The sequence below is a fragment of the Mus musculus genome, chromosome 16 (genome assembly GCF_000001635.26).
Source record: "Mus musculus strain C57BL/6J chromosome 16, GRCm38.p6 C57BL/6J".
In the NCBI taxonomy this organism is placed as follows: domain Eukaryota; kingdom Metazoa; phylum Chordata; class Mammalia; order Rodentia; family Muridae; genus Mus; species Mus musculus.
This window is the reverse complement of record NC_000082.6, coordinates 47,505,446-47,516,982: the sequence shown is the minus strand read 5'-3', so window position 1 is coordinate 47,516,982 and position 11,537 is coordinate 47,505,446. Positions and strand designations below refer to the sequence as shown.

At 35.9% G+C, this 11,537-nt stretch overlaps 1 non-coding gene across 1 annotated transcript; it reads left to right on the top strand.

The window, feature by feature from the left end:
- The first annotated feature begins 10,561 nt into the window (after positions 1–10,561).
- Positions 10,562–10,664, top strand: Gm24651. The gene has a single exon (XR_003952061.1). It is a non-coding gene; the product is annotated as a U6 spliceosomal RNA (small nuclear RNA).
- The last annotated feature ends 873 nt before the right edge of the window (positions 10,665–11,537 follow it).

Genomic DNA, 11,537 nt, shown 5'->3' with positions numbered 1-11,537 from the left:
GGCTAGCATTCCATCATTAATATACAACTTTTGAGAGTCTACTGTTGACTTTAAGGTGTATGTGATGTCACTGATTGACTAACTTCAGGAGCATGGTACTCATACACAACCTTCACTGGTAACTAGAATGCATTTTAAATGCCTGGTAGTATTTGATCATGAAGAGGACAAAGAATCAATATTTTTCTTTCATAAACTTGTGTAGGGGGACATTCAATCTCAGTTGACAATCTTTAGCTTGCAGCTCCTTTTTATTAATTATTTTCCTTATTATAGAAGGTAAAGGTATACAATTATTGATTTCTGTATGTGCTATTCTTAAAAAACCATAGTAGAAAAGGAGCCATTACTACATAGCCAGGTAGGCAAGACATCCTCATTACCTTTTGCCTGACAAAGTCATTTTATCCATGTTTCTAGCATGCTAAAATCTTATCATTCTATTGACACTAGGGGTTCAATTTATGGAAGCTTTTCCTACTGTCAAATTTGGCCTCTGGAGATCAGGTATTACTGAGAGTCACAGGAAGACCAGTGACAAACATGGCCATCAGTTCCTCGCAGCCTTAATAATAGGAGTTTCCGTTGGGCAATCACAAGGGCCCAGCTTACAGTAGCTGTTTAGTTCTCCAAGTCTAGACATACACATGAGGATAATGGTCTTATTTTTCAAGACTTTAAGGGACTCATCCTGGCAGTGACAGCGACATGTTTCAAATGTCCATGCTAGGTTGATTTACCTCATTTCTAGAAAATATTGAAATATGACTAAAAAATTGTAACTATATAAAAGTAAGTAACACAATATAATGCAAAATTATGTATTTGTCTCTAAGCTTTGTACAATCTCAAAAATATTGCCTGAATATTCCTTTTTATTCTGGGGAAACCTCTTTGGTTGTGGTTACAGTACTTCTACCCTACTTAAAATATTCAAAGTATTTAAATTCAACTTATATGATTATTTCCTGTAATTGAAATAAAGAAATCAATAGTCATGTCATTTGTGCTTTGTTGTAACCACACATTATAATGCAACATATCTAGAATATCTCTATTTTGCTTAAATAAGATATAGAACAATGATCTGACTTATATGCTTTTGACAGGAATACTTCACAAATAGTGTAATATTCTTCCATCAGGGGACAGATAATATCTAGGAACTGTTCATGATCAATGACTAAAGCTACTCTTTCCTTCCTTTAGAGAATTATAAAATGTATAAAGTGACACTGTTCTAAATGTAAAATCGAATCCTTATCTTGGCAGCAAAGCTATTTCCAAAAAAGAACAGCTTTCTTCGTTTCCAGTTGCACAACATATACAAGAAAGCAGAAAGTGATTACGGTTTCCATTTATCTAAATAACCTTTACCTCACTTTTTTAAAGACACAAATCAGTTAGTTATATTACATTAACTCATATACTTAATCACTTGCAATTTGCTGTATGTAGGTAAGTCTTGCTGGTAGTCATATCCCTATGACCCCATTCACCAGTTGGAAAAGACTTAAGGTACAGATTTGTTTTATCCTATATCATATGTAACAATCTCCCCAATTACCCTCCATTCCCTTATCATGACAATGAAACTTGCACTGCTATCACTCACTAGAACCAGGTAGTGAAACTACAATTATCTGCTAACTCATTTGGGGTAGAGGTTTTCTATGATGAATAACACCTACGAATTCACATGTAGTCAAAATTGTTTTTTTTTTTTTAAAGTAAAAAAAAATCTATTTCATGATCATAAATATATTAGAAGTTCTATGACCAAAGGAGTGAACAATGCATATTCATGAAGTCCCATGTCTGCTCTTGTATTGTGTCCTTTCTCATACAAGTAGCTAATGTTATATTTTTATGTGTCACATATTTATTGCTCTGCCTATTGCCCAAGTGACAGCATGCCATAACACTTCCTGCAACCATTTTTCAAATTAGTAATAAGTCTGTGATATTATATTGCATACAAAAATATGTGAAGTTGCATTACATAGTTACTGAGATATTCCTCATTAATTTTTGCAAACAAATATATCTTGTATTTAATCAGTATTTTGAAAATAGTGGATTGTTTAAAATTTACATTGTGAACACATTTCATAATGTAGTATGAGTAGTACTTTAATATGTTTCTAGAGTGTGTGTGTGTGTGTGTGTGTGTGTGTGTGTGTGTGTGTGTAGTGTGGATACATATATACAAATGTGCTCAAGTCAAGAGTGAGGATATTTTATTGTTCAAAATTGTGTACCTCATTGTCTTGGGCTCATATACTCAGCTAGACGGATTAAACAGCAAGCACCAACAACCTACCTATCTTTTCACATCAGCACCAGACTTGGAAGTGTTGGCTGGAACAACTAATTCCCTAGGTGGGTTCTGGGGCTAGACCTCAGCTCCTCAGTGAGGGCTTTACCTATTCAACACTCTGTTTACTTCTGAAGGCTGGACATTTAATAATTTCGCTTATAATCATAATGACTAATTACAAAATCAATATTGGAGTATATATCATGACATAGTATATACTTTTATTTACCTAATTTTTCAATACGTTGAGCACATAAACATATGCATCATTGGCATATTTTAGTTTTTATGGGCTAAACCCATTATTCTTCCCATTATTTCAGAATGGGAAGAACTTCTAAGTTCTTGATTGTTTTGTTTCTATTAGTTTCATGTAATTCATAAATTTGATAAACATATTTCCTGTTATATTCCTAATATAGTTGATAAAACTGTAATACATTTATGAAAGAAGTGAATGACCTGAACTTCAGCAGTTCTCCTACCAGAGAGAGTGACAATAATCAGTCCTATTGAGGGAGAGCACAGCATGATATTAATTATCTCAAATATCTTCATTCAAATCTTCCTCAGAGTGAGTAGACTTTACAAGTTTTAATTTAATTTAATTTAATTTAATTTAATTTAATTTTTACCTAAAGTGTACCTATTAGCAGGTCAAGATGTTATAAACAGATTAGAATCTAGAATAATTCTATAATATATAATAATCACAAATAATTAGAACAATTCTATAATATACAATAATCACAAACAATTAGAATGTTGACCTTTAACCAAATAGATGGCATGTTGCAATGTATCTCTAATATTGGACACATTAATGATGATTTCTTAAAATTTTCTAGTTTTTTTTTTTAATTTGCCCGCCCACTTAGTCTATTTGCTCTTCACAATGACCCTCCACAAAGAAGACAAGGTAAGTCAAGGGTCTCTCTGTTGAAACTACCCTAGAAAGAAGAACCGTCTCTGGTGTGCAGACAGCTCCCTAGCTTATGTATACATTGCTATCCCATTCTACTTGCAAGCAAGCAAGCAGCAGGAGTTTCAGTGTTATTAGTGAGAGAACTTAGAATTTACTTTAAGCTAATATTCTTTAATGTTTTAAGATTTATCTTTACTCATGTGTATTTTTATGTTGGGCTATGTCTATAACACATGTGTACAAGTGCCCACGGAAGACAGAACAGGGCACCACTTTCCACAAAACAGGAGTTACAGGCATCATGATGAGTACCGCTTGACAGTACTAGAAACCAGCTTGGATCTTTGGTAACAAAAGCAGGTACTTTTAACTTCTGAGCCAAATATCTTTTCAGCCTCCAACCAGTATACTTTAACTGAGATCTTCATTAATGAGATGATAGGAATCTGAGAACGCAATCACTGAACACTGCAGTGACATTGCATTTACTCCAATAGCACACAACAACGACTTTGGGGCAAAAATCATAAATAAGCCGAAGTAAACTGCATAGAAACACAGATACCCAAATATTGACACAGACACACATTCTGCATCAAAAAGGAGAATACTAAACTACAACATAATTTCAAGTTAAGACTGAAAACCACTGCACATAGAACCAATTTTGAAATGCAAGGCCAACAGAGAAAGACTTTTAATCATAGTTTCTTGTGTTCATGAAGCAAGCGGAGCTTCTGAAGATGTTCTGATGCTATGCCATTTTAAATTGGTGTGTAGAGACAGATTGTGCCTCGCATATTTTCTTGAGGGAACATGGAAGTGAAGGCACTTTCCCCCCAAAAGCAGCAGATGCAGCAAATGGTGGCTTATGAGGTCACAAATCAGGGTGGAATTCATGTGTGTGCCTTAACAGTTTACATGCCTCATGGCAGATGTAAGCAAAAGGTTCCTATAAAGTTTTACTCAGGCTAACCTTTCCTGACATAGCCCTTTCTACCCTACAGCAAAAGGGTCAATGATGTCAGGGGTGGTTATTTCCTGTCATACTCTCATTTTCTAGTCCTATCACACACAACACACACACACACACACTCATGCATGCACAAACTTGCATGTGGAGTACCAAGGCACATATTTCTCTCCTAAGTATTCCTTAATTTTTAGCCTAAGTTAGATTTGCAAACCCCATTTTCCCAGTATAGAACCTCAGTAGAAAAATATAATCCTAAGAGACACAGTTGTACCATGGTAACTGTAAAGAAATCCAAATCTACACATAAATGACAAGGAAAAAAAAGGAATATAAAATATGAGAACATAGAGGCTATAAAGAAGGAAATGAAGAAATCACTTAGAGAGCTTAAACATATATATAACAAAAGCTGACAGGCAACAACATAAAAGACTTTATGAGTTTATTCCTAAACAGTAAAACTATTAAATTCCAAACAAATTTCTATTTAAGACACTGATGTTTTCAATGCACAATAACAAAATAAACATTTCTTTTGTTAACATGTAAACTAACAAACATATTTACAACATATAAAGTATTGTGTGAAGAATAAATATAGAAATAAGCAGGGTGAAAGTTACAGTGTTTGGAACCTTACCAATGACCACGTTGATACAGGTACAGCTAATGTTTCTCATCTGAAATAGATTATCCTGTAAGTCATAGCCACTATTGCTTAATGCATCATTTATGATGTGTACTATTCCTTTCTTTTTAACTCTGCTTATCCAATATTATAATAGTGATAATATCAGAGAGAACTTTTGTTTTTGTCACCATGCATGTGTGCACGTGTGTGCTTGTATGAGTGTGTGTGTGTGTAATACTTCTTCTCCTGTCACATTTCATTTTTATTATTTGGACAGTTGTTTGATATTTGACATCACTTTTAATTGGTAATACCAAAATATAGATAGACATGATTGAACACATCTATAATTTCAGAATTCAAGAGGCTAATGCAGAAGGATCATAAGTTTAATGTAAATACGGGCTACATAAGAGCTGCTGTGGGCAACAGAGTAAGGCCTTGTATGATGGCTAATCTTGGTTGTCAACTTGACTACATCTGGAATTATCTCAAACTCAAGCATTTGGACACATCTGTGAGGGTCTTTTCTTTGCTTGACTATGTGAGATCAGATGCACCACCCTAAATCTGGACCATATCTTCTGGTGGCAGTCCACATAAAAAGACATGGTTGAAGAAACTTTTGCTTTTTGCCTGCTTGGCCTCATTCCCACTGGCGAGTCCATTTGTTCAGTTCCCAAGACATTCATTCTTTCACTGGTGTTAAGAACCTACATATTTGGAAATACAATGCAGAATGAAAATCAGAAGCTCTCAAGGACTTCCCTTGGATGCACAACAGATTGAGACTGGTAAGACATCTAGTCTCATGGATTGAACAATGCAGAATCCTCGGCTTTTCAAGCAGGAGAAAGTCATTATTGGACTACTCGGACCATAGTCTGTAGCTCACCCTACTAAACTTCACACACACACACACACACACACACACACACACACACACACACACACACACACGTGTATACATATGTACATACATATGTATGTTTAAGAAAAAACTAACTGAACAAATAAAACTCAAGAATAATAAAGACCAAAGTGTGGATGTTTCATTCCTTCTTAGAAGGGGGAACAAAATACTCATGGGAGGAAATATGGAGACAAACTGTGGAGAAGAGACTGAAGGAAAGGCCATCTAGAGACTGCCCCACCTGGGAATCCATCCCACATACAGACACCAAACCCAGACACTATTGTGGATGCTAAGAAGTATTTACTGTCAGGAACCTGATATAGCTGTCTCCTGAGAGGCACTGCCAGAGTGTGATAAATACAGAGGCAGATGCTCGCAGTCAACCATTGGACTGATCACAGGGTCCCCAATGGAAAAGTTGGAAAAAGGCCTGAGGAAGCTAAAGGGGTTTCCAACCCCACAGGAAGAACATCAATCAACCAGACCCTCCAGAGCTCCCAGAGACTAAACTACCAACCAAAGAGTACACATAGAGGAACCCATGGCTCCAGCCTTATGTGTAGCAGAGGATGGCTTTGTCAGTCATCAGTGGGAGGCCCTTGGCCCTGTTCCAGTGTAGGGTAATGCGAAGGTGGAGAAGTGTGAGTAGGTGTGTGGGTGGGTAAGGGAGCATCATCAGAGAAGCAGGGGGAGAATAGAAAGTATAGGGGGTTTGCAGAGGGGAAACTGGGAAAGGATATAACATTTGAAATGTAAATAAAGAAAATATCCAAAAAAGAACATATTTTTTCACAAAATCTTTCCTCTAAACCTTATGTTATTATTATTATTATTATTATTATTATTATTATTATTATTATTATTATTATATTATTCAAATATAAAGTGAACACCCCAGCTATTGCCAAAAAATTCGTAAGCAAGTATTAGTGAGAATACTTTAAGAATTATAATATAGTAGAACTCTTTATATGAGCATAGGCAAAAGATTATCTATAAGAGCATGGACTTCTTACCAGTGGATACACCACTAAAGAATATATCTCTCCAACTCATAGCAAACACTAACTGACAAGAGGCCTAATGAACCTCTTCCCCTAGCTTTGATAACTGTGTCTGGTCCCCAGATGGAGCTGATGAACCCTTCTCTGCCTTCTATGATACGATGTTAACATGTTCAAACTTGCACAGCTTTTGTGCCCATAAAGACTTCTGTGAGATCGATGATATAATGGTGATATCACCTCTGAAAGATGTTCAACCCCATTCCACTTCCTGTTTGACACTTATTATCTCCTTCACGATAGCTCTAAATCTTGGAGGAGTGATATAGAATCCCCATGTTTGTCTGAGCTCTCAACTGTTCTGATGCTTAGCACTTTGACCAGTTATGAGCCCATCCAGTTACCATAGATTACTGTGCAGAAAACTTCTCCAGAGAAATCTGACAGTATCATCAGTTGCAAATAACTACATTTATGATCAAAGTAATAATGAAAAAGAACAAAAGAGAGCAAGGTAGAGGGATAAATGAATGAAGAGAAGGAAAGGAGGCAGAAAAAGGTAGGAGAAAGGAAGGAAGGGGTGGAGAGAGGGAGGAAAGAAGGAGGAGAAAGAAAGAACTATGTGGATAGAAGGATGGGATCAGAAGGAGTATAACAAACAAAGGAGAATAATAGGGCTGAGTAAGACAAAGTACATTGAATCTGAAAAGAACACAACGCAATCTATTATGGTGTATAATTAACACATGCAAGTAAAAATTTGAATTAAAAAATAAAACTGCTTTTTAATTTGAGAACAACTTCCCCTTTACTTTACTTACTTATGAAACTTATGCTAATGACCTATTCTTCAACCTTTCTTAAGAAATTTCACTTATCTTTAAAATCAAGAAAATGCAAGTTCTTCTGAAAAGTACAAATAATTCATTTGTTCTTAAAATTTACATTTAAATATACTCCCCCAAGCAAGGACTTCTCAAGATTTTAGGATATTCAGTGACAAAAAGAAAATACTTCATAACGAAACTAAATACCTTCTTTTAACTCACCTATTATGTGAAAAAAAAAAAACCACTCTTTATAAAAACATAAAACAAAATGATTGCGGAAATTTCTGTTACAAAGAATTTCAATACTATCAATGGTTATAATACCTCTCTTTTTCATAGAACAATACAAGAATCCTTCGGGAGTATATATATATATATATAAAATATATGGATAAAGAGAGTCCAGCTAGCTCTAGAAAAGGAGTAGATATTTGATTGGGTATCCATCTGATATCAGAATCATGAGAATGAATTGTTTAAAGATAGTAAGCTTTTATAAGTCTCTTTTCTGTTGTTAGAACTGCAGTTTTTCTTTATTTCATGATAAAACATAGAGGATCAGAAGGGATTCAAGCATACTTCCTTGGGCCATCATTGTTACTTGGCTTCTTTAGGTCTATAAATTGCAATATGATTATCTTGTAGTTTATGACTAATATCCACTTATAATTGAGTATATAATATGAGTGTCTTTCTGGGTCTGGGTTACCTCACTGAGATTATATTTTCAATTATTATTTATTTATTTATTTATTTGTTTATTTATGTATTTATTCATTCATTTCACATCCTTATAGCTTCCCACCCTCCAGGTCTTCCCTTATAGGTTTCTTCCCCCCACTCAGATGATATTTTCTAATTTTACTCATTTATTTATTTATTTATTTATTTATTTATTTATTTATTTATCTATCTATCTATCTATTTATTTATTCATTCATTCATTCATTTCACATCATTATAGCTTCCCACCCTCCAGGTCTTCCCTTATAGGTTTCTTCCCCCATCCCTTGTACCATTCCCTTCTAAAAGGGTAGAGACCCGAAGTCTCTGAAGGGATGGGTGCCTCCTCTCCCACGGAAGCCACACAAGACAGCCCAGTTAGGGAAATGGAATTCACAAACAGGAAACAGCTTTAGGTTCAGCCCACACTCCAGTTGTTGTAAGAACATATGAAGACTGATCTGTACATTTGCTACATTCATGCTGGGGCCCTCAGTCTAGCCAGGTATACTCTTTGGTTTGTGGTTCAATCTCTGAGAGCCCTAAATGGGCAAGGATGGTTGATTCTATTGGTCTTCCTGTGGAGTTCCCACCCCGTTAGGGGACCTTGATTCTCCCAACTCTTTCATAAAAGTCCCAGAGCTCTGTCTAATGGTAGGCTCTGGGTCTCTGCATCTCTTTCAATCAGTTGCTGGGTGGAGCCTCTCAGAAGACATTTATTCTAGGCTGCTGTTTGCAAGAGTAACAGTAACATTAACAGCATCAGGGATTGGTACTTGTCAATGGGATTGGTCTCAAGTTGGGCCAGCTAATGGTTGGCCATTCCCTCAGTCACTGTTGAATCTTTGTCTCTACATCTCTTGTAGACAGGACAAATTTTGTATTGCAAGTTTTGTGGATAGGTTAGTATCCTTACAACTTGACTGGGGGGTCCTACCTGACTACAGAATGTGACCACTTCAGGTTCCATAGCCCTACTCCATTTACTCCTGGGAACATCTTTCATTCCAGGATTTCAGCACATCCTAGATGTGATCCCACCACCCCCTAATACCACCAGTTGCAGATTTCCATTCATTCTCATGGCCATCTGTCTCTCTCCCCTATCTTTCCACCCACCTGACCCTGACCACCTCCAAATCTTCTCCCCATTCTCTCTCCAACCCAGTTGTCTCCCTTCATCTGCCTCTAATGACTAGTTTATTCCTTCCTTTACATGAGATACAAGGATCCTCTCTTGAACCTTTCTTTCTGTCTAGCTTCTTTTGTCTGTGGATTGTATAAGGGATGTCTTGTACTTTATAGACAATCAGTGACTACAAACCATGCATGTCCTTTGCATCTGGGTTACTTCACTTGGTGATACTTAGTAGTTTCATCCATTTGCCTGCAAAATTTATGATGTCCTTGTTTTTAATAGCTGAATAGTATTCTATTGTTTAAATGAAGTACATTTTCTGTGTCCATTATTCGATTGAGGGAGAACTAGATTGTCTCTAGTTTATGGCAATTACAAATAAAGCTGTGATGATCAACGTGGGCATGCATCTTTGTGGTATAGTAGAGCATCTTTGGGGTATATGCCCAATAGAGGTATAACTGGGTCTTCAGTTAGAACTATGTGAAATTTCCTGAGAAACTGTCAGAAGAATCTCGAGTGGCTGTATAAATTTGCACTCCCACCAACAGTGGAGGAGTATTCCCCTTGCTCAACATCCTCACCAGGATGTGGTGTCCCTTAAGTTTTTTATCTTAATCTTTCTGATATGTGTAAGATGGAAGGTTAGTATCATTTTGATTTGAATTTCTGTGATGACTGAGGACATTGAACATTTCTTTAAGTGATTCTTGGCCATTTGAGATTATGTTGAGAATTCTGTTTAGCTCTGTATCCCATTTTTTAATTGGGTAATTTTGTTTGTTGGAGTCTAACTTCTGGAGTTGCTTATAAAATTTAGATATTATCCATCTGTCAGATGTGGGGTTAGTAAAGATCTTTTCTCAGTCTGTAGGTTGCAGTTTTGTCCTATTGACAGTGTCCTTTGCTTTGCAGAAACTTTCAGTTTCATGAGGACCTATTTATCAATAGCCTGTTAACCTATCTGTGAAATTAATTTTCTTATCTAGGCTTCCTTGTCTGGCCTCAGTGGAAGAGGGAAAATATTAAATAAAATAAAGTTTACTTACAAGATAGAAAAAAGAAAAGATAAATAACTATTTCTATGCCTTCTCACACTCACTTTGGCAGTACATATGCTAAAATTAGAAGGATAAGGCAGATAGTAGCATGGTCCTTGTACAAGGATGACATGCAAATTCAGGAAGCATTCCATTTTTTTAAACAATGTAATTCTTCTGCGAGACATAAAGCACTTTCTGTCGACATTATCCAGGCTGCCCTTACAGCAAAACTAGGGAGGATCTGTCTTAGAAATGTCATCTTGTCTTGAGCTTTCCTGCTAAGATAAATTAAGACTCTTCAGAAAAAATAATCAAGTAAGAAGGATGAGATTACCATAGAATTTTCGTGATAAGGAATATCAAGAGCACTGTTGGTAAGGGGTGTGAGAACACTAAGGATCTATGCCAAGTAATAAAACTGAATCCTGTCTGATGCACATATGCACATTAAGCTGAATTAGAGCAAAGGCTTAACTGTTGAATCTTAGAAGGGAACTATAGGAAGAAACTCCTTGATACTGGTTTTATCAATGATTCTTTTGGCAAGATAGCACACCAAAAGCAGAAATAATACTCACCCCAAACAAACACCTAGACAGTGGTGTCTGTCCAAGAATGTAAGCAACCTGCAACTGTGAGTGAATCTTAACATATTTTTGGACAAGTTGTTCAAAATTAACTGATATGAACTTAATATCAAAATAGATAAAAGTTCACCTAACTAAACAGCAAGCAAATTTCATGATTTAAAAAAATGGCCAAAATATTTGAGTGTAGAAATATCTAAAGAAGATATGTAAAATGGCCAATGTTATACAGCATTATTAATCACCAGAGAAATGAAAAAAAAAGATACAATGAGATAATACCTCCCATGAATTGACAAAGCTATTGAATTGCAGACAATTGGTAGCAATTATATGATTAATACATTACGGAGGAAGCAGAGCATTACAACAGTTGCTGGGAATGTGTATTGTTTGGAGGTTACTTTGGTTTCATTTCATTGCTATCATGAAATATTTTGAGCA